This window comes from Rana temporaria, chromosome 7 (assembly GCF_905171775.1).
Source record: "Rana temporaria chromosome 7, aRanTem1.1, whole genome shotgun sequence".
NCBI classification, from domain to species: domain Eukaryota; kingdom Metazoa; phylum Chordata; class Amphibia; order Anura; family Ranidae; genus Rana; species Rana temporaria.
Genome location: NC_053495.1, coordinates 14,795,948 through 14,818,841, shown reverse-complemented (window position 1 = coordinate 14,818,841; position 22,894 = coordinate 14,795,948). Strand labels below are relative to the sequence as shown.

At 45.6% G+C, this 22,894-nt stretch overlaps 1 protein-coding gene across 1 annotated transcript in view; it reads right to left on the bottom strand.

The window, feature by feature from the left end:
• COL7A1 (collagen type VII alpha 1 chain) overlaps window positions 1-22,475 on the bottom strand; it is a 262,626-nt gene extending 240,151 nt beyond the window's left edge. Inside the window, exon 1 of the mRNA XM_040360996.1 lies at window positions 21,993-22,475. The gene's annotated coding sequence lies outside the window, so the exon portion shown is untranslated. The remainder of the gene's footprint in view (window positions 1-21,992) is intronic.
• Between the last annotated feature and the right edge of the window lie 419 nt (window positions 22,476-22,894).

The following is a 22,894-nucleotide window of genomic DNA, read 5'->3' as shown; positions in this document are numbered from 1 at the left end:
AAAGCGTCTGGCCGATGCCCATGGAAGCCTGGAATCACGGAAGTAAGCACCCCTACCCCAGTGATCTCCACTAGCTTATGGGTCCCATGATGAGCGGCTACCCTTCTGCATTGTGAAAACAGGTTTACTGCTCGGCACGGACACCATTCAGAAAATGCCTTGCATTTTATGAATGAATGCAAAGAGTTCTCTGATTGGACAAGATGAAGAGCATGGTACCCAGGGCCAGAGCTACCACTAGTTAAACTAGGTAGCCACCTAGGGCACACACCGCTGGTTTCCCTACTCCCAGTCTTCCTCCGGTCTCTGCCGCACTATGTAGGTTTTCGGTGCAATCATGACTGTATACAGGGGATGCCTCTGTCTGCAGCATGTAACTAACTCAGGCGGTAGCCGCCCCGTCTGTAAGTAAGTAGTATCAGAGGTGCAGTGCCGCACTGGATGACTTTGTACCGAAGGAAAGAATGTGACCCCCTGACCCCGCCCCCCCCCACTGTGTCACCACCATTCCTAAAGGCCAATATCCCTCCCGGCCTGTCCTGTACAGCGACAGCGTGTGTTATACCCTAATCAGATCGGAGTAGTGGGTGCTCCGGGGCTGGTGACACATGGAGCCTAAAGGTACAGAGGCAGGGTTTGTTCCTGGCACTGGCAGGGTCGTCGGATGGCATGTAGAGCCCCTAAGAGTAAAGAACACTGACATTGTATTAGGAATCAGGTAGGTCAGTGTAGGGGTCAGGTAGGTCAGTGTAGGGGTCAGGTAGGTCAATGTAGTGGCCAGGTAGGTCAGTGTAGGGGTAAGTAGGTCAGTGTAGGGGTCAGGTAGCTCAGTGTAATGATCAGGTAGGTTAGTGTAGACATCAGGGCCCGGATTCAGAAAGATGCGCGTATCTTCAGGCGGGCGTAGCGCATCTCATATGCGCTACGCCGCCGTAACTTAGTCAGGCGAGTAGTGTATTCTGAAAGATCTTGCGCCCGAAGTTACGGCGGCGTAGCGTATATGGGCCGGCGTAAGCCCGCCTAATTCAAACTAGGCTGGTAGGGGGCGTGTTTTATGGTAATGAATCGTGACCCCACGTAATTGACGCACCTAACGAACGGCACATGCACGCGCATGCTCAGTATCACGTTGAATTTTCTCCGTAAATTACGCCGGCTCAATGTTTAGTCGACATGAAGGTAACCTACGCCCATCCCCATTCACGGACGACTTACGCAAACAACGTAAAATACGACGCTGTTCCGACGTTTCCAATGTCCATACCTAACATGACTTACCCCTGCTTTATGAGGGGTAAAGTTACGCCGGTCGGACGCCTTACGTAAACAGCGTATTTTATTACGCCAGGCGCAAGTATGTTCGTGAATTGGCGTATCTAGCTCATTTGCATATTCAACACGGAAATCAACGGAAGCGCCACCTAGCGGCCAGCGTAAATATGCACCCCAAGATACGACGGCGTAGGAGACTTACGCCGCTCGTATCTTGGCCAAATCTATGCGTAACTGATTCCAAGAATCAGGCGCATAGATACGACAGAGCACATTCAGACTTACGACGGCGCACGTGGAGATACGCCGTCGTAAGTCCTTTGTGAATCCGGGCCCAGGTAGGTAAGTGTAGCGGTAAGGTAGTTCAATATAGGTAGCGCCATGTAGGGGTCAGGTAGGTCAGTGTAATGGTCAGGTAGGACACATGGGTTACATGGGCAAGGCAAAGGGGGTGGAGTGAAGAGTGAAGAACACTGACATTGTATTAGGAATCAGGTAGGTCAGTGTATGGGTGGGTAGGTCAGTGTAGGGGCCAGGTCAGTGTAATGGTCAGGTAGGTTAGTGTAATGATCAGGTAGGTAAGTGTAGGGGTAAGGTAGGTCAGTGTAGGTAGGACCGTGTAGGGGTCAGGTAGGTCAGTGTAATGGTCAGGCAGGTTAGTGTTATGATCAGGTAGGTAAGTGTAGGGGCCAGGTAGGTTAGTGTAGGTAGGTGAGTGTAGGCAGGTCAGTGTAGACATCAGGTAGGTAAGTGTAGTGGTAAGGCAGGTCAGTGTAGGTAGGACCGTGTAGGGGTCAGGTAGGTCAGTGTAATGGTCAGGTAGGTTAGTGTAATGATCAGGTAGGTAAGTGTAGGGGTCAGGTAGGTTAGTGTAGGTAGGTGAGTGTAGGCAGGTCAGTGTAGACATCAGGTAGGTAAGTGTAGTGGTAAGGCAGGTCAGTGTAGGTAGGACAGTGTAGGGGTCAGGTAGGTCAGTGTAATGGTCAGGTAGGTTAGTGTAATGATCAGGTAGGTAAGTGTAGGGGTCAGGTAGGTTAGTGTAGGTAGGTCAGTGTAGGCAGGTCAGTGTAGACATCAGGTAGGTAGGTGTAGTGGTAAGGCAGGTCAGTGTAGGTAGGACCGTGTAGGGGTCAGGTAGGTCAGTGTAATGGTAAGGTAGGACACATGGGTTACATGGGCAGGGCAAAGGGGGTGGAGTCAGGGGCAGAGCCAAGGGGAGCAGCAAAAATTAGGTTTCGCCTAGGGTGTCAAAAATCCTTGCACCAGCCCTGATGGCACCAACATCCACCTCGATATTAGGCTGTTTTCAATTAAATCATTTGCTGTACTGATCAATCAATTATTTCTGATATTAGATTAAAAAAAAAAAAAATCTCCAAAGAAGCGTTGAAAGTGATTGGCTAGGAAAAAGTACATTTATAGGTCAAAGGTCATTTCAGATCTCTCATTGATAAAAAACGACCTGATCAGATGATCAGTGGCAGTAAGAATGGATGCATGTATGGCCAGCATACAAGAGATTGTAAATTCAGATTGCATTCTGTGACCTCAGGTAAGAAGAAGGTGATAAATCAGACCCAAAACCCAATCACCGATGAGGTCACAACGTAGGAATGTCTCTCTATCAATTACTCCTCTGGTCTCTCTCCATAACTCATCTTTATTAGAGAGTCCCCTTTCTCTGGGTATTGTTACCACCTGCTGGAGAGTAAGGAACAAAGTCCTACAGAGAGTATTTCACATGAGCCTGCAGGCTATAAGATAAGAGCAACTCGTCATTGACGCCTCACACGGTAGCTGTACACTCACTACACAACATTGTAGCAAAGTGTAATTTCTTCAGTGTTGTCACATGAAAAGATACAAGAAAAGATTTATAGAAATGTGAGGGGTGTACTTACTTTTGTGAGATACTGTATATTAGGGACAATTTAGACAGGAACCAATTATCCCACCAACTCGTATTTAGAGTGTGGGAGGAAACCCATGCAGGCAGTGTTATGATTGTATCATTTTACTTTGCTGCCTTTTGTATTCTTCTCCACGTGGGCAGAAAAAGTCTCATAGAGGAAAAAAAACGATAAAAAAAAAATGAAATGTCAAAGCTATCCTAGACCGCTGTTCCGGAAACATTGGTTTTACTTAACAAGCCGGGGGATGACAGAGCAGAATTACATGGAAAATCCAGGAAATGTGGAAAGCAGACGCGCGGCCTGTTCTATCAATCACCGCCGAGTCGAGCGCACGCATTGGAGCGTTAAAGGTGATGTGTAGAGTGTGCGGAGATCCCACACCATGTGCAGAACATTTCTTGCCACGTCCGGCGCCTACTATCCCCCCCCCCCTCACTGTCTTCTGGGACACACAGCAGGAACCAGTGGGATCGCGCGGCGCAACTAGGGTGACCACGTGTCACGGATTGCCCCAGGACAGTCCCGCATTTTGCAGGTCTGTCCCGGGCACCTTCATTCCAGGACAATACAGTGTCCCGGAATGAAACTGACACAGCCAAGCCCCGTGCCAATCTGATGCCCCCAAAAAAGGGCGCCACATCACCGCTTTACTCACTGACAGTACTTGTCCTGGCCAGGAATGCCTGGAAGAGCACATTTCCCGCCCCCTGCTGTGATTCGTTACAGCACAAGCTGATTTTTGGGAAGGGGGGGGGTGTCCCTGAATTGTAGTTTGGAAATGTGGTCACCCTAGGCGCAACTCGCGCATGCGCAGTAGGGAACCAGGAAGTGAAGCCGCAAGGCTTTACTTCCTGATTCCCTTACCGAAAGATGGCGGCGCCTCCACCCGAGAGCCGAGGGACAGATCGGCTTCGGGACCCGACATCGCGGGCACCCAGGACAGGTAAGTGTCCTTATTTTAAAAGTCAGCAGCTGCAGCATTTGTAGCTGCTGACTTTTAGGGCCAGATTCACAGAAGAGATACGACGGCGTATCTCCTGATACGCCGTCGTATCTCTGATCGTATCTATGCGGCTGATTCATAGAATCAGTTACGCATAGATAGCCCTAAGATCCGACAGGTGTAATTGACTTACACCGTCGGATCTTAGGATGCAATACTTTGGCCGCCGCTGGGTGGAGTTTGCGTCGTTTTCCAGCGTCGGGTATGCAAATGAGGTTTTTACGGCGATCCACAAAGGTTTTCGCGTTCGTTACGTCGTCGCTAGTAATTTTTTCCCGTCGCAAAGTTACGGCTGCTTTAACATGGCTTAACTTTAGATGAGCCATGTTAAAGTATGGGCGTCGTTCCCGGGTCGAATTTCAAATTTTTTTTTTATTTGCGTAAGACGTCCGGGAATACGAAAGTACGTTACGCACGTCGCCGTTCAAAAAAATGACGTCACTTCGCGCAAAGCACGGCGGGAATTTCAAAACGGAGCATGCGCAGTACGTCCGGCGCGGGAGCGCGCCTAATTTAAATGGTACACGCCCCATTTGAATTAGGCGGGCTTGCGCCGGACGCCTTTACGTTACACCGCCGTGAGTTTACACGCAAGTGCTTGGTGATTCAGGCACTTGCGCTGAAAACTTGCGGCGGTGTAACGTATAGACGATACGTTACGCCGCCGCAAGTATATGTGAATCTGGCCCAATATATATTTTTTTTCGGCGGAACTCCGCTTTAAAATTTAAATGAGTCAGGTTCTCTTTAACCACTTAACCCCCGGACCATATTGCTGGTCAAAGACCAGAGCACTTTTTGCGATTCGGCACTGCGTCGCTTTAACTGACAATTGCGCGGTCGTGCGACGTGGCTCCCACACAAAATTGGCGTCCTTTTTTTCCCACAAAGGGAACTTTCTTTTGGTGGTATTTGATCGCCTCTGCGGTTTTTAGTTTTTGCGCTATAAACAAAAATAGAGCGACAATTTAAAAAAAAATGCAATATTTTTTACTTTTTGCTATAATAAATATCCCCCAAAAATATATATAAAAATATATTTTTTTCCTCAGTTTAGGCCGATACGTATTCTTCTACATATTTTTCGTAAAAAAAATCGCAGTAAGCTACGCCGTTTACGTAAGGTGTACGTCCGGCGTAAGTTTACCCCTCATAAAGCAGGGGTAGGTCATGTTAAGGTATGGGCGCGGGAACAGCGTCGTATTTTACGTCGTTTACGTGAATGGGGCTGGGCGTAGGTTACGTTCACGTCGCATGAATGGACCCGGCGTATCTTAGGGAGTAAATTCGACGTGATTCTGAGCATGCGCGCGCATGCGCCGTTCGTTTGGCCATGCATTTACATGGGGTCACGCTTCATTATAATACAACACGCCTACTGCCTTGCTACTTTGAATTACGCGGGCTTACGCCGGCCCATTTACGTTACGCCGGCGTAAATATGGGAGCAAGTGCTTTGTGAATACTGGGCCAGATTCACGCAGAACTGCGGCGGCGTAACGTATCGTAGATACGTTACACCGCCGCAAGTTCACATCGCAAGTGCCTGATTCACAAAGCACTTGCGATGAAAACTACGCTGGCAGCCTCCCGCGCAAGGCGGGCCAATTCAAATGGGCGTGTGCCATTTAAATTAGGCGCGCTCCTGCGCCGGACCTACTGCGCATGCTCCGTTTTGCAATTCCCGTCGTGCTTTGCGCGCCGTGACGTCATTTTTTCGAACGGCGACGCGCGTAGCGTACTTCCGTATTCCCGGACGTGTTACGCAACTGACGTTAAATTTTTAATTTCGACGCGGGAACGACGGCCATACTTTAGACAGCAATACGATTGCTGACTAAAGTTAGGGCACCCAAAGCGACGACTAACTTTGCGACGGGAAACTAGACTAGCGGCGACGTAGCGAACGCGAAAATCCGCCGTGGATCGCCGTAACTCCTAATTTGCATACCCGACGCTGGTTTACGACGCGAACTCCCCCCAGCGGCGGCCGCGGTACTGCATCCTAAGATCCGACAGTGTAAAACAATTACACCTGTCGGATCTATCTATGCGTAACTGATTCTATGAATCAGCCGCATAGATACAAACAGAGATACGACGGCGTATCAGGAGAAACACTGTCGTATCCCTTTTGTGAATCTGGCCCACTCAGCTTGCCTCTCAAAGTTACGTCGGCGTAGCGCATATGAAATACGCTACGCCTATCTAAAGATGCGCCGATCTCTCTGAATCCGGGCCGTTGTGTTTACACTGACATCTATCTCCCCGTTCTTCAGCTCCATGACACTCCGCGGGCACGGTCACCAAGCTCGCGGCAGGGTCGTGAGTGCGTGCGTGCGGCGGTCGGCAAGCGGTTAAAGCAATTCTTCACAGAGAGTCCCGCTGAATATTATAGGTTTACATTTCACTTATACAATACAGATTTCCTTCAGGAAACTTGTAATGACACCCACAGATCTTGGGCCAGATTCACGTAGATCAGCGGATCTATAGATCCGCTCGATCTACGTGAATTAAGATCCGCTCCCGCAAGTTTGAGAGGCAAGTGGCTAATTCACAAACCACTTACCTCCAAACTTGCGGCGGCGGATCCTAAATCCCCCGGCGGAATTCAAATTCCGCGGCTAGGGGGAGTGTACTATTTAAATCAGGCGCGTTCCCGCGCCGATTTAAATGCGCATGCGCCGTCCGGGGAATTTCCCGGCGTGCATTGCTCCCACTGACGTCACTAGGACGTCAGTGGTTGCGACGTGAGCGGGACTTGCGACGCGCGTGTTCGTGAATCGGCGCAAGCAAACGACGTAGGAAAATTCAAATTCGACGCGGGAACGCCGGCTATACTTAACATTGGCTGCGCCTGATAAAAGAAGGGGTAAGTATACGACGGAAAACCGCTACGGAAACGACGTAAGAACACTGCGACGGGTCCGCGTACATTCGTGAATTTGCGTATCTCGCTGATTTACATATTATTTATCGTAAATCAGCGGGAACGCCCCCGGCGCCATTTTTAAATTGAAAAAAAGATCCGACAGTGTAACACAGTGTAACACTGTCAGATCTTAGTCCTATCTATGCGTATCTGATTCTACGAATCAGGCGCATAGATAGGACCAGTGTAAGTCAGAGATACGATGGTGTATCTGTAGATAATACACCGTCGTATCTCTTTGTGAATCTGGCCCTATAGGTTTACATTTCACTTATAAAATACAGATTGCCTTCAGGAAACTTGTAATGACACCCACAGATCTTGTGTTTGCCAACTTTTTTGCTTTAATTCCCGGCGGCGTTTGGTATCCCCCCTTTAGAAACCTTGGATAGGACCTCCCAGATTCGTAGTGCTAATCTAACAATATAACTACAGATTCCCTCGTATAACAGATCCAGGCAGATACGGGGCATCTGTTTGCTCGGCGTTCTAATCCGATGCTGCAGAGATCCGGGCGTGTCTCATGCTGTAATGTATGGCCCGGGGCGTAAAGGTGTATCTCTGCCATTGCAGGGCTTGTCCCGGACATCCCAGGCAGACTCCTCCGTGCTTCCAGGCCACGTTACTGTGCTTTAACTCCTTCCTAATGCTGAAGCTGGATCTGAAGACACACACAGTGCCTTGAAAAAGTATTCACACCCCTTGAAATTTTCCACATTGTGTCAGGTTACAACCAAAAAAACGTAAATGTATTTTATTGGGATTTTATGTGATAGACCAACACAAAGTGGCACATCATTGTGAAGTGGAAGGAAAATTATAAATGGTTTTCAAATATTTTTTTACAAATTAATACCGTATTTATCGGCGTATACCGCGCACTTTTTTGCCCTGAAAATCAGGGCAAAATCGTGGGTGCACGATATACGCCGATACCCGCTTCCCGCGCTGTGTTTGAACCACTGCGCCGGCATATACCGAGCGCAGTACACTCGGGTATAGTCGGGCAGGCTCGGCTATACCCGAGTGTACTGCGTTCAGTATATGCCGGCACAGTGGTTCCAACTCAGCGCGGGAAGCGGGGATCGAGCGGGGAGGACACCATGATGGCCGCAGAAGGACCCCGGACCGGATGAGGCCGCCGATGGACGCGATGGCTGACGGGCAAGACACCGACGAGGGGCATCCAAACTGTAAGTATTTTTTTTCCCCAGGATTTTCCTTCAAGTTCGGGGGTGCGCGAGAAAGTGGGTAACCGCTCAAAGAAAACCAGGTGATCTATTTCCTGTGATCCGAGTCTAGGGTGCAGGCAGTGCAATCAAAATGCAGGTTGGCTATCCCAGCTTCTTTTCTGGGGTGCGCGCTATACGCCGGGGCGCGTTATAGCACGATAAATACAGTATGTGAAAAGTGTGGGGGGTACATTTGTATTCAGCCCCCTTTACTCCGATACCCCTAACACAAATCTAGTGGAACCAATTGCCTCCAGAAGTCACCTAATTAGTAAATAGAGTCCACCTCCTGTGTGTAATTTTAACTCTTTTTAAATACAGCTGTTCTGTGAAGCCCTCAGAGGTTTGTTAGAGAACCTTAGTGAACAAACAGCATCATGAAGGCCAAGGAACACACCAGACTGGTCAGGGATAAAGTTGTGGAGAAGTTTAAAGCAGGGTTAGGTTATAAAAAAACAATCCCAAGCTTTGAACATCTCACGGAGCTTCTGTTCAATCCATCATCCGAAAATGGAAAGAGTATGGCACAACTGCAAACCTACCAAGACATAGCTCCCAACTGTCCCTGATTTCGAGGGACTGTCCCTGATTGGAACAATTTCCCTCTGTTCTTCTTTCCTCCTCATTTGTCCCTCATTTTGGTCTTAATCACTTTTATTCCTATTACAATGCTCCGGTTTCGTTGTGTCTCTTCCTGTCTAACCTGGCCACTCAACGTAAGGGATGCTGGCGATTGAATGAAAGCCTTCTTCAAAATCCTGAAGTAAGGGACGATGTATCTAAAGAAATGATAGCATATTTTCAGATAAACGACATTCCTGAGAGTGACCCAGGTATGATTTGGGAGGCACACAAGGCCGTGATCAGAGGAATTTTAATCAAACATGGAGCAATTTTGAAAAAGAAAAGGGAAAAACAGACCAAAGAATTATTAGATGAGATCCAGACCTTAGAAACACAGCATAAAAAGATACAGACAGCATCAGTAGGTAGGGAGCTGGGACATCTGAGAAGACAACTGTCGGAGATCTTACGGTTTAAAGCAAAAGCCCTAATCCAACGAGGGAAACAAATAGATTATGAAATAGGAGATAAATGTGGCAGATTGTTAGCAGGGAAAATTAAAGAAAAGAATAGGTCAACTTATATATCACAAATAAAAGATAAAGAGGGACATTTAAAACAGATACCTAAAGATATTGCCCAGACATTCGGGAAGTATTATGATACTCTGTATAACTTGCCTCACGCTACTTCCCCTCAGTCCAGGATAGCAGAATATCTAACCTCGACAGGTATGACGAGATTACCCTCACCAGCCCGTTATAGTCTGGACACTCCTATTACGGTAAAAGAAGTGACTGAAGTATTAAAATCATTAAGTAAACAAATGACAAAAGTCTTTAATGCGGTGGGTCTGACTTCCACATTCCCTATGGATACCCTGAGAGCACATATTACGTTAATTCCAAAAGAGGGGAAGGACCCGGCGGATTGTGGAGGTTACAGACCCATCTCGTTACTGAACACAGATTTAAAAATATTTACGAAAATATTAGCAACCAGAATACAATCATGGATCCCCCAAATAATAGATTTAGACCAAGTAGGGTTCGTCCCCACGAGAGAAGGTAGAGATAATACAACAAAAGTTCTTAATTTGATTAATCAGGTAAATGATAAAAAAATACCGTGTGTATTTTTAAATACAGACGCGGAGAAGGCGTTTGATAGGGTAGACTGGCGGTTCTTATTTGAGGTGCTGAAACAAATAGGAATGGGAGAACGAATGATTAGCTGGATTAAAAGTGTTTATACAAACCCTCAAGCGGTTGTAAAGGCAAATGGGGTCCTTTCTGAACCCTTCGGCATCTCGAATGGTACTCGCCAGGGCTGCCCCCTCTCACCCCTTCTCTTCGTTCTCTCTTTGGAACCATTGCTGAACAGAATTCGCCTGAATCCGGATATACGGGGTATTAGGGTTGGGGAAGGAATCCACAAGGTTTCTGCTTATGCGGATGATATGCTTTTTTCAGTAACCGAGCCTCATATTTCTCTCCCTACTTTGCTGAGTGAGATTGAGAAATATGGCACTCTCTCTAATTTAAAAATAAATCAGACTAAATCAGAGGCCATGAGCATGTCACTATCCCCTCTTTCCCGGGATTCCTTTTGGGCGAATTTTTGTTTTAAATGGAGTCCAATGCTTAGATACTTGGGCACAAATATTCCATCAAAAGAAAAGGACATTTTTAAAATGAATTTTTTACCAATGTATAATCTATTACGAGCCCTACTTGACAAATGGCGACTTGGTTCCCATTCTTGGTTTGGCCGCATTAGTATAATCAAAATGTCCGTTCTTCCGAAAATTTTGTATTTACTTCAGGCGCTACCAATTAAGATTCCAGTGACTTTTTTGCGTCAGATACGTAGTTTATTTATGAATTTTATCTGGGCCGGGAAACGTCCTAGGATTAAAAGAGATCTGTTGACTATGCCTAAGAATCTTGGTGGAATGGGGGTCCCAGATATATTTAAGTATTATTATGCAGTACATCTATCTAGATTAGTGGACTGGTGTAAACATGTTAGATCTAAGAGGTGGGTTGACATAGAACAACAGCTGAGCACAGTTCCTTTAGGTAGAGCACCTTGGTGCTATACAGTATTACCGGCTCCTCTTAAAAATCACCCTATAATTGGCACAACACTAAAAATTACTGCACGTATATGCCAAAACGGGAACTTTTCTACAGTGCGATCACCTTTGTTTCCCATATTGGGGAACCCAAGTTTTAGTCCGGGTAATGAAAGAGGATCTTTCCGGTTATTAATAGAGAAAGGAGTATATCAGGCCTCACATTTTATTATATCAGAAAACTGGCCATCGATTAAAACATTAATACAAATAGGAGGCCCTTTTGAAGTCAATATCTGGCAGGCGTTGCAATTAAGTAATTTTTTTAGATCATTAGGCCCGGGAAGTAATTTTCATCGTCAGTTAACAATCTTTGAGTCGTACTGTAATGATTTAGAACCACTAGCCCGAGGGATCTCTAAAATGTATGGACTATTAAATAAATTTAGGGAGGATCAGGAGATACCAGGCCTTAACAAATGGGAGAAGGACCTAGATAGGACCTTCTCTGCATTACAACGTAAACAGATTATCTTTTTGACTCTAAACTCTTCAATCTGTACACGAATTCAAGAATTAAACTATAAAATCTTGATGCAGTGGTACCATACTCCAGTACGACTCAAAAAATTCTGCAATGAAAATTCTGACAGATGTTGGAGATGTGGAGAAGAAAGCGGGACATTGATTCATATATTTTGGTTTTGTAAAAAAATAAGAGTTTATTGGTTGTCAATTATGAGAATCTTGCAAAAAATTTCTGAGTTAAAAATACCCAATGATCCCGCTTTTTTCCTACTTCACCTATCTGAGATTCCAGTTCAGACTTATCGGAACTCAGTACTGTGCCATTTGGTGAATGCAGCTAAAGCAGGTATACCCTTACGGTGGAGGGATACTACGTCACCAACAGTTTTAGAGTGGATAAATAGAGTTAGAGATATAGAAGCTATGGAAGACCTAGTTCTCTCAGCTAAGGGTAAAAATAAACTATACAAAGAAACGTGGAAGAGCTGGAATTTGTTTAAAAATTCAGATGAGGGGAAAAGATTAATGACTGAACCTGATAAATGAAGAATCGGATACGCGCAGGGAATTATAATGTAAAATATAATATGAAGGATAAACCGACTTTCCTGTTATGAATTGTGGTTTAAGGGAGGGAGAGGATGGGGCTCCCCTTCTCTCTCCCCCTCTTTTATCTTTTTTTCTTTTTTTTCTCTTTTTTTTTTTTCTCTCGTCTTTTGAGGGGGGGAGCTGGGAAAGGGCAGATGGATCACTTGTCTCTCTGTGAGAGAGAGTGATGACTAAGAAAAGGGTTAGAGTGGGAAGATTTAGTGAGGGAGTTTATGGGAGGGTCCAGAGCGAATATGTATGTATTTTTTTTGTCAAGAGGGTTGTATTCATGTTTGTTTTTGGCAGAGTATTTGCCCTGTGCCTTTCCATATGCTGTTTTATGTAAAGAAAAGAAAAAAACAAATAAACATATAAAGTACAAAAAAAAAGGAATGTAAACATCCCTTGTAATAGGAATCAGTGTGACAGGTCCTCTTTATGGAGAGATGTGGGGTCAATAAGACCTCACATCTCTCCTCCAGGCTTACAAGCATGAAATCGGTGAAAAAACATTCACTGATCTCACGTGGACAGCCGTTATTGCGGCTTTGTTTACTTCTGGGTACCGGGCGTGACGTCATAACGTCGCGCCGGGCCTCCGACGGTCATAGAGATGACTGGTGACCATCTGGAACACACCCCTAACATTAGTCCTATCGTTGGTATTAGTGGGAGGAATAGTGCCTCACCATTGGTGTCAGTGGGAGGAATAGTGTCCCATCATTGGCATTAGTGGGAGGAATAGTGTCCCATTGGTGTCAGTGGGAGGAATAGTGTCCCATCATTGGTATTAGTGGGAGGAATAGTGTCCCATCATTGGTATTAGTGGGAGGAATAGTGTCCCATCATTGGTATTAGTGGGAGGAATAGTGTCCCATCATTGGTATTAGTTGGAGGAATAGTGTCCCATCATTGTTCCAAAAGCCCTTGTCAATTTTTTAAGAATGTTAAAAATAGGAGCGTGATTTGGGGGGTGGGGTTTAAAAGTAGGCGTGGTCAATAGAGTGTCCCTGTATTTTATTTTGATAAGCCGTAAACCTTATCCAATGGGGATCCAATCAAAGGATTGCATTTATAAACAGAGTGGGAAATTTGTAGCCGTTACTGATAAGTACGCAAAATATTACTGTTCAAATGTTATTGTCTTTCATCGCATATTTAGCGAATAAACTGCTCTTGATTTATGCCGAGTACACAGAGCTGCAGGACACAGATGTGCTGAAATAGCAGTCAATCTCAATAACTCCCTCCTAACACCTGATTGTCAAACCCGCTGCCTGGAGGGAATATTTTAAAGCTGAATTGAAGACAAACTTTAAAATACATACAGTATATACCGTATGAATGGATTCACATGTGTGTTCAGACCAGTGTTGCCAATCTTCCGTATTTTTACGGACAGTTCGTAAAAACGGGCACTTTTCCCCCTGTTTGTAAATGTCTGTGGTTGCGGAAATGTGCCTGTAAAAATAGCCAAGTTCGGTTCGGCTTGGAACTGCGCATGGAGATTGGAGGCAGGGGGTGACGGTGGCTGCGGTGGCACTGCAGAGGGGGGTGGGGGCAGGGGGTGATGGTGGCTGCAGTGGCACTGCAGAGGGGGATGGGGGCAGGGGGAGATTGGAGGCAGGGGGTGTTAGTGGCAGGGGGTGATTGGAGGCAGGGGGTGTTAGTGGCACCACAGAGGGGGATAGTGGCACCGCAGAGGGTGGGGAATGGAGACAGGGGTTGTTGGTGGCACCGCAGAGGGGGATGGAGGCAGGGGGTGTTGGTGGCAGAGGGGGATGGAGGCAGGGGGTGTTGGTGGCAGAGGGGGATGGAGGTAGGGGGTGATGTGACTAAATAATTTGCCCTTATCATATCGAAAATAACAAAAATATGTTTTTTTTACCTTAATATCTACCTTAAATCACATCTTTCAATTCTTGTTTGAGGTATCTTTGCCCATTCTTCCTTACAAAAGTCTTCCAGTTCTTTGAGATTTCTGGGCTGTCTGTCACGCACTGCTCTTTTAAGGTCTATCCATAGATTTTCAATTATGTAGCGGTCAGGAGATTGTGAAGGCCATGGCAAAACCTTCAGTTTAAGCCTCTTGATGTAATCCCCCGTGGATTTTGAGGTGTGTTTAGGATCATTATCCATTTGTAGAAGCCATCCTCTCTTTAACTTCAGCTTTTACACAGATGGCATCAAGTTGCCATCCAAAATTTGCTGAAATTTTATTGAATCCATTTTTCCTTCTACTCGTGAAATGTTCCCTGTGCCACTGGCTGCAATACAACCCCAAAGCATGATTGATCCACCCCCATGCTTCACAGTTGGACAGAGGTTCTTTTCATTAAATTCTGTGCCCTTTCTTCACCAAAACGTACCTTTGCTCATTCCGGCCAAAAAAGTTATATTTTAACCTCATCGGTCCACAGAACTTGTTTCCAAAATGCATCAGGCTTGTCTATATGTTCATTTGCAAAGTTCAAACGCTGATTTTTGTGGTGAGGACGTAGAAGAGGTTTTCTTCTGATGACTCTTCCATGAAGACCATATTTGTACAAGTATCTCTTTATAGTGGAATAGTGTACCACAACTCCAGTGTCTGCCAGATCTTTCTGGAGGGATCGTGCAGTCAAACGTGGGTTTTGAATTGCTTTTCTCACAATCCTGCGAGCTGTTCTGTCTGATATTTTTCTTGTTCTTCCAGATCTTGCTTTAACTTCCACTGTTCCTGGTGACTGCCATTTCTTAATTACATTCCGAACAGAGGATATTGACATCTGAAAACGCTTTGCTATCTTCTTATAGCCTTCTCCAGCTTTGTGAGCGTCAACTATTTTCACTTTCAGTTTTCTAGACAACTGCTTAGAAGAACCCATGGTGCTGATTGTCGGGGCAAGGTCAGATGAGTCCGGGCATTTAAAACCTTTGAGATTGACATCACCTGGTCTTCCCAGACGATGATTGAGAACAATCCATGACACTGGCAGGTCTCAGCTTTGCAAAGGGGGCAGTGCATGCTAGAAATTCTGCAGGGTGCCCAAACTTTTGCAGATGCCATTTTTTTGTTTTCTGTAATTTTGAAAGTGTAAATGATGGAAATAAAATCTAACTTTTTTTGACATATTATAAGAATGTCTAATCTGTAATTTGATGCCTTTTGGAGATTTTTCCATCTTTCCTTGGCTTCGTTTTGCACATTAATACACATTTTTACCTGGGGTGCCCAAACTTACGATCCCCACTGTATATATATTTGAACGCCTCCCTATTGTCACAACATCTGGGATACGTTTTATTTTTATCTCCCAAATGAAAGCAGTATTGTGAGGAGGCCCCGTCCGTTCTGGACCCCCTCATGTCCTCTGTTTATTGGTTGCCCTGTCTACCCCAGACTGAAGATTTTTCCAAGGCCCTTTGACTCGCTTCGTCTCGTTCTGGTTCATTGTAAAGGGCAGCGTTGGAGTTTAGAAACCGCTCTTTGTGTAGCTGCCAAGATGGACATCTCCCCCTATTTATAGACCCAGCAGCCTCAGCCCCTTTGTCTCCCATTCTCAGCAAGGTTTGTGTGTCTGCTGTGACAGATTAATGATGCCGGACTATGGGAGCCTCCTGGCCTGGCTCTGCCCTGTGGAGATGCCACCAAGGAAAACATTCCATGAAGATTCCCGTAGAAAGCTCGGCAACCTTCTAAATCCATGCGCTAGAAGCTCCTAACAGCAACCAAGTTCATGTGTCAAAATGGTGGAATATCTAAAACCAAAACTTTTTTTTAATATTGGTGAGAGGTAATGGAAAAAACTGTTGTTAGAATTAATATGCCATCTCTGTCCCATTAGAGAAGTTCTTCATTTGATTCCTGTCCTGTAGACGCAACACAAAACAAAAGGAAATCTCCTCAACTTAAAGGGATTGTAAAGCTTCCTGTTTTTTCACCTTAATGCATCCTATGCGTTAAGGTGAAAAAGCATCCAATGCTTACAGGCAGGGCTGTCTTAATGAGAGGGCACACCTGGGCACTGCCCAGAAGCCCCAGCTGCATTGGGGGCCCCTGCACCTTCCCTAAAGCAGCTGGTCCTTGAGCCCGGGCTGCCCTAAAATTGGGGGCCCCATGATGGCACTGAGAGTGATAGATACACAGGGGAGGCAGTCTGCCTTCTACCTACTTGATGTCTGTTTACCTGCACTGTCATCATCGTAGGGGCCCCAGAGCATTACTTTGCCCAGGGGCCCATGATGCTATTAAGACGGCCCTGCTTACAGGCCCCCCTGTTTACTTACCTGAGCCCTCGAAAGTCCTGCGTCGCGAACGTGCTGGCTTCTCGGCTCTTCATTGGATAGATTGATAGCAGCGCAGCCATTGGCAGCCATTGGCTGTATATTGACTGTATATGTATATATATATATATATATATATATATATATATATATATATATATATAGATATGGGGCGCTATGCCTCCCAATGAACCCAACGATGGGGCACTATTCCTCTCGCTGACAACAATGATGGGTGACTATCCATAACAGCAGAAAAAAAATTATATATATATTTATATTTATATATATGGTACTAAATTCTAGTCAATGCAGATTTTCGCAAGAGAGGTCGGTGAGGGTGTCACAAAACTAATAATTATGTTTTTCTTTTGATGCCTCAAGATCAAGGCTGAAACAAGACATCACCTTCTGTTCTCTAGACAATAAACAGATGACATCATGCATCCTGGCCCCTCCCATGAGGTCTGCCCTCCAGGGGGTCTTAGATGCTACATTCCAGATTTATTAACTCATTCTGTACTGAACTAGGATTCAAGCCACTAGTGGGGGTAAAAGCGCCCCCCCCCCCCACGTTAAAATGGAAAAACACCCCACTGTGCCCCCTGCATCTTTCAATATCTCTTTGTCACTACTGTGTACCCCCTCTCCACAACTGCACCTCTGGAACCCATTACATTACACAGCACCTCACAGCTCTGGACCCCTTTACATTACACAGCACCCCACAGCTCTGGCCCCCTTTACATTACACAGCACCCTGCATCACTGGACCCCTTTACATTACACAGCACCCTGCATCACTGGCCCCCTTTACATTTCACAGCACCCTGCATCACTGGCCCCCTTTACATTACACAGCACCCTGCATCACTGGACCCCTTTACATTACACAGCACCACTGGACCCCTTTACATTATACAGCACCCTGCATCACTGGACCCCTTTACATTACACAGCACCCCTTTCCCTTGACTGAAACACTACACTATATTGACAGTATATTTATTTCAGATCTAAAAGAGGAATCTTTTGGAATGAGGGCCAAATGGGTTTGATTCCAGAAGAGGGACAGGCACTCTAAATAAGGGACAACTAGAGGGGAGGGAAGCGCTGCAGTCACCGCTTAAATCGGCCCCAGGGCCAGTTCGGCCCTGCTCCTGGCTCTCCCTGGCGATTCCAGGGGGGGCAAACGACCCCCCTTGCCCTATGGAGCGGACGCCCATGGTTAGGGACATACTTATCACTGACCATAAATGTAAGAAGTATTCTTCCCAATGACAATAAATGTAAGGAACATTCTTCCCACTGACAATGTAAGGAGCATTAATTCCACCAACCACCACTGTACAAAGCATTCTCCCCACTGACCATCTCGATAATCTGCCATGAGCTGTAGGTATAATACTAATAGCACTATAGCAGGGTTCCCAGAGACCAGAAAGTTATTTTATAAGTTCCTCTGTATTATAAAGGTTGATGAAGACTGCTGTAGAAGATATTAAGGGTTAACTTTGAATGCTGCTGGAAGATATCTGCAAATTGTTATTTTTGTGAGTTCTCTACTGTAAATTGTTTACCACCCTGGCCTTCTGGGCGGCATATGTCTCGCTTTATTCAAGCTCCAACATCTGATACGTCAGGGACTGCAGCTGCCGTTCCTTTCAAGTCTGTGCAATGTACAGTGTGAATCTCAAGCGCTCGATGTTGAACACCTGGAGCTGAGCCGTCCTAAATGATGAACAAATATAAAAGGTCCATAAATTAGACACCGGGAACCTACAACCTCCAGGAGCCCCGGTAATATATGGCAAGGGCAGAGGGCTGGAACTTGTGGTTCCCTTATCTCTGAACCCTACAGGTTGTCCAAACCTCAAAAGAGATGTTTTAGTTTTATTTTGAGTCTGGTGGACTGAATCAGCCCTTGACTTCTCATATGTCTTTGATGCTCCAACAGCGAGATCTCCAGACTCTGTTTCTGTCCACCAGGGAGTTTTGGATGTTTCTGTCCACCTTTGTGTGTCCACAACGGTCATGGCTGCCTTTAATTGGCACAGTGGCTGTGTTTGAATGGCATAGTGGATGTGTTTGAATGGCACAGTAGCTGTGTTTGAATGGCACAGTGGATGTGTTTGAATGGCACAGTGGCTGTGTTTGAATGGCACAGTGGCTGTGTTTGAATGGCACAGTGGCTGTGTTTGAATGGCACAGTGGCTGTGTTTGAATGGCATAGTGGCTGTGTTTGAATGGCATAGTGGCTGTGTTTGAATGGCATAGTGGCTGTGTTTGAATGGCACAGTGGATGTGTTTGAATGGCACAGTGGCTGTGTTTGAATGGCACAGTGGCTGTGTTTGAATGGCAGAGTGGCTGTGTTTGAATGGCACAGTGGCTGTGTTTGAATGGCACAGTGGCTGTGTTTGAATGGCACAGTGGCTGTGTTTGAATGGCATAGTGGCTGTGTTTGAATGGCACAGTGGCTGTGTTTGAATGGCACAGTGGCTGCGTTTGAATGGAACAGTGGCTGCGTTTGAATGGAACAGTGGCTGTGTTTGAATGGAACAGTGGCTGTGTTTGAATGGAACAGTGGCTGTGTTTGAATGGCACAGTGGCTGCGTTTGAATGGAACAGTGGCTGTGTTTGAATGGCACAGTGGCTGTGTTTGAATGGCATAGTGGCTGTGTTTGAATGGCACAGTGGCTGTGTTTGAATTGCAATGTGGCTGTGTTTGAATGGCACAGTGGCTGTGTTTGAATGGCACAGTGGCTGTGTTTGAATGGCACAGTGGCTGTGTTTGAATGGCACAGTGGCTGTGTTTGAATGGCACAGTGGCTGTGTTTGAATGGCATAGTGGCTGTGTTTGAATGGCATAGTGGCTGTGTTTGAATGGCACAGTGGCTGTGTTTGAATTGCATTGTGGCTGTGTTTGGATGGCATAGTGGCTGTGTTTGGATGGCATAGTGGCTGTGTTTGAATGGCATAGTGGCTGTGTTTGAATGGCATAGTGGCTGTGTTTCAATGGCATAGTGGCTGTGTATTTTAAATGGCACAGTGGCTGTGTTTGAATGGCACAGTGGCTGTGTTTTAATGGCACAGTGGCAAGGTGAGGCCGAGGGTCAGGTCAGGTGCAGTGCAGTCACTCACACTCACAGCAAGGCAGGCTCAGCTCAGTCAGGCAACTCTTCTCAGAAGTGCTCCGCTGTCCGCTCGCTCCGCTCACTCTGAGCCACGCTGAGTCTGAAGATGGCAGAGGTGGGTGGAGCTAGTTTTCCAGCCACAGAGGAGGCGTGCTCTGAATCCTGGGGCGGCTGTGGCGCGCTCTGAATGCTGGGGTGGCCGCCGCGCTTTCTAAATACTGGGGCGGCCGTGGCGTGCTCTGAATGCTGGGGAGGCCGCGGCCTCTGACGTCACTGGTTGCCGGGTGTCGGGCGGCCGGCGATTCTAGCAACCAGTGCAGTCAAGTGAGTGGCGTGCCACAGCTTTGGCGCCCCTTCTCTTAGCCCCCCCAGGCAAGTGGGGCCCCTGGGCAACTTCCCTAATGGAACTAGGGAAAAAGTTCTAAAAATCGCACATTACTGCAAAACCCCCCCAGTGTAGGTGTTCTTATTGTATCGAGGGGCCATATGTGTTGTTTGGTGAGTACATTTGCAATTTGCACCCATTAGCAACGAATGAGCACCCCCCAAAACACTTGCATAGACAAATCTGTATACCTGTTAATAAGAGAACCTGGCCCCATTGTAAATCTCAATGGTTGGCTCAACTGAGAACTCATTCTTATACATATGCAGAGCAAGAGGAAGCACTGAGTAGATGCTGCAGGCGGTAGCTCGGGGACAACATTAGGGATCAAAAGTCAAGCAACAGACAAGGAGATATCTCCATTAGAAGGACAGGTGGGAAAATGTGGTAGAATCTACTATGGAGCACGCTTGGCTGTGATACACACCCTCCACTACGCAAAAATGAGCGCCCCCCACTGCCTTAGCTTCTCATTATGTGGAAATAGCAGAATAATGGAAAATGATACTCAAAAGACTGAACATTCTGGCCCGGATTCTCGTACGAGTTACGCCGGCGTATCTCCAGATACGCCGTCGTAACTCTGAGTCCGAGCCGTCGTATCTATGCGCCTGATTCTTAGAATCAGTTACGCATAGATTTGTAATAGATCCGACGGGCGTAAGTCTCTTACGCCGTCGGATCTTAACTGCATATTTACGCTGGCCCCTAGGGGCGTGTACGCTGATTTACGCCTAGAAATATGTAAATATGTAAATTCATATATATATATATATATATATTAAGTATTTTGGGCCAGATTCACGTAGCCGGGGGGAACTTAACTTTTCCGATTTAAGTTACACTGCCGCAATTTTTCCAAGTTAGTGCCCGATCCACAAAGCACTTACCTGGAAATTTGCGGCGGTGTATCCTAAATCCGGCCGGCGCAAGGTGGGTCAATTCAAATGGGGCGAGTCCCATTTAAATTAGGCACGCTCCCGTGCTGGACGTACTGCGCATGCTCCCGACGTGCTTTGCGCGAAGTTACGATCCGCCGAGGTTTTGTGAATCACGACGGGTAAAAAAAAGTTGCGTCGGGAAAAAAAGAGTTGCGCCGGGAAAAAAAATTTTTGAAAAAAATTTGACAGCGACGCGGGAAAGACGGGTACACTTTTACATGGTGTACTAACTTTACACTTTGTAAAAGGTACCCTATCTTTGCGACGGCAAACTAACACTTACGGCGACTTAACGAAGGGAAAAAGCTTTGTGGATCTCCGTAAGTGCTAATTTGCATACCCGACGCTGGTTTACGACGAGAACTCCCCCCAGCGGCGGCCGCGTTACTGCATCCTAAGATCCGACAGTGTAAGTCCATTACACCTGTCGGATCTTAGGGCTAGCTATGCGTAACTGATTCTATGAATCAGCCGCATAGTTAGATACGCCGTCGTATCTATTTTGTGAATCTGACCCTTTAGTATTAAGTAACTATACGCTGAAAAAAGCCTTACGGAAACGACGTAAAAAAAAATACGTCCGTGGATCGCCGTATCTAGCTAATTTGCATACTCGACGCGGAAATCAACGGGAACGCCACCTAGCGGCCAGCGTAAATATGCACCTTTAGATCCGAAGGCGTACTAAGACGTACGCCAGTCGGATCTAGCCCAGCTTCAGGCGTATCTTGTTTTGTGGATACAAAACAGAGATACGACGGGGCAAATTAGAAGTTACGCGGCATATCAATAGATACGCCAGCGTAACTTCTTTGTGGATCTGCCCCGCTCTGTGCAAAACAAACTGCACAGTGGAGGTAAATATGACATGTTTGTGATATATATATATATATATATATATATATATGTTGGTTTATTTATATATTTATTTATATATTTATTTATATATTTATTTATATATTTAAAAAAAATAAAGAATGTATAAATAAAATAAGGATAAAAATACTTAATATTAGATAGATAGATAGATAGATAGATAGATAGATAGATAGATAGATAGATAGATAGATAGATAGATAGATAGATAGATCTATAGATATATATATATAGATATATATCTATATATTTATTTATTTAAAAAAATGAAGTTTACCTTTGCTGTACACGCATAATCCAAAAGCCAGAAGTCTTCTCTTCTTCTACAAGGAGCCGAGGATCTGCAGACACTCCTGTCCTGACAAGTTTAGGTTCCTTTCTCTGGATTTCTTATCCCTAGGAGAGCAATTTTTGGACGCAGGAAAGATTTGCAGATTCTTTTTTTTTTTTAAAGTCTTTAAAAAATAAATAAGTGATAAAGTAGTAATAAAATTTCAATAAATTAACTTTGCACAATCTTCCCTTCCCTGGGTCTTTTTTTGTTTTTTGGCTTCTCTCTGTCGTTGTCTCTCCCAGAATTTTTTTTTTTTTCTTAGCATGTACCCTAAAGCCACACAAAAAAAAAAGTTAGTGCACTGTAATTAATCCTGCGGCCCTTCCCCTCTTTTCCCGCAGCCAATAGGATAAAAGATATTTAAATCGCAGCTGCGGAATCTTGCCAGCCAGGTGATGAGATTCTCTGGAGTTAATGCCTGACTTGGATTTTTTTTCTTCTCCCCCCTTTCAAAGTTTTCCGTCAGTTCTGCACAAGACACTCCTCCTGTCTTTACTCAAGGAAAGATTTATTTCCAACCAAGAAAGGAGAAAAAATAAAGGGGATGTGATAGATGCAGCAGCTGGAAATAAAGGACGCCTCTGCTTTTGGTTGCGTAAAAATGATCTGGCAGGCTGCTGCAGGTCATGTTTTCCACATTGTCAGGATGGAGCGCAGGTGTAAAAAAAAGTGAATTTCTCAGGAACTGCATTACTAAATTCCTGACATATCACAACATACAGCATTATTATTATAATTGTATTTTTGAGCCCTGGTTCACACTGGGTACGATTTGGAACGATTTGAGATGCGATTTGACATGTCAAATCGCATCTCAAATCGGCGGCAATTGTCGGCAATGGCAC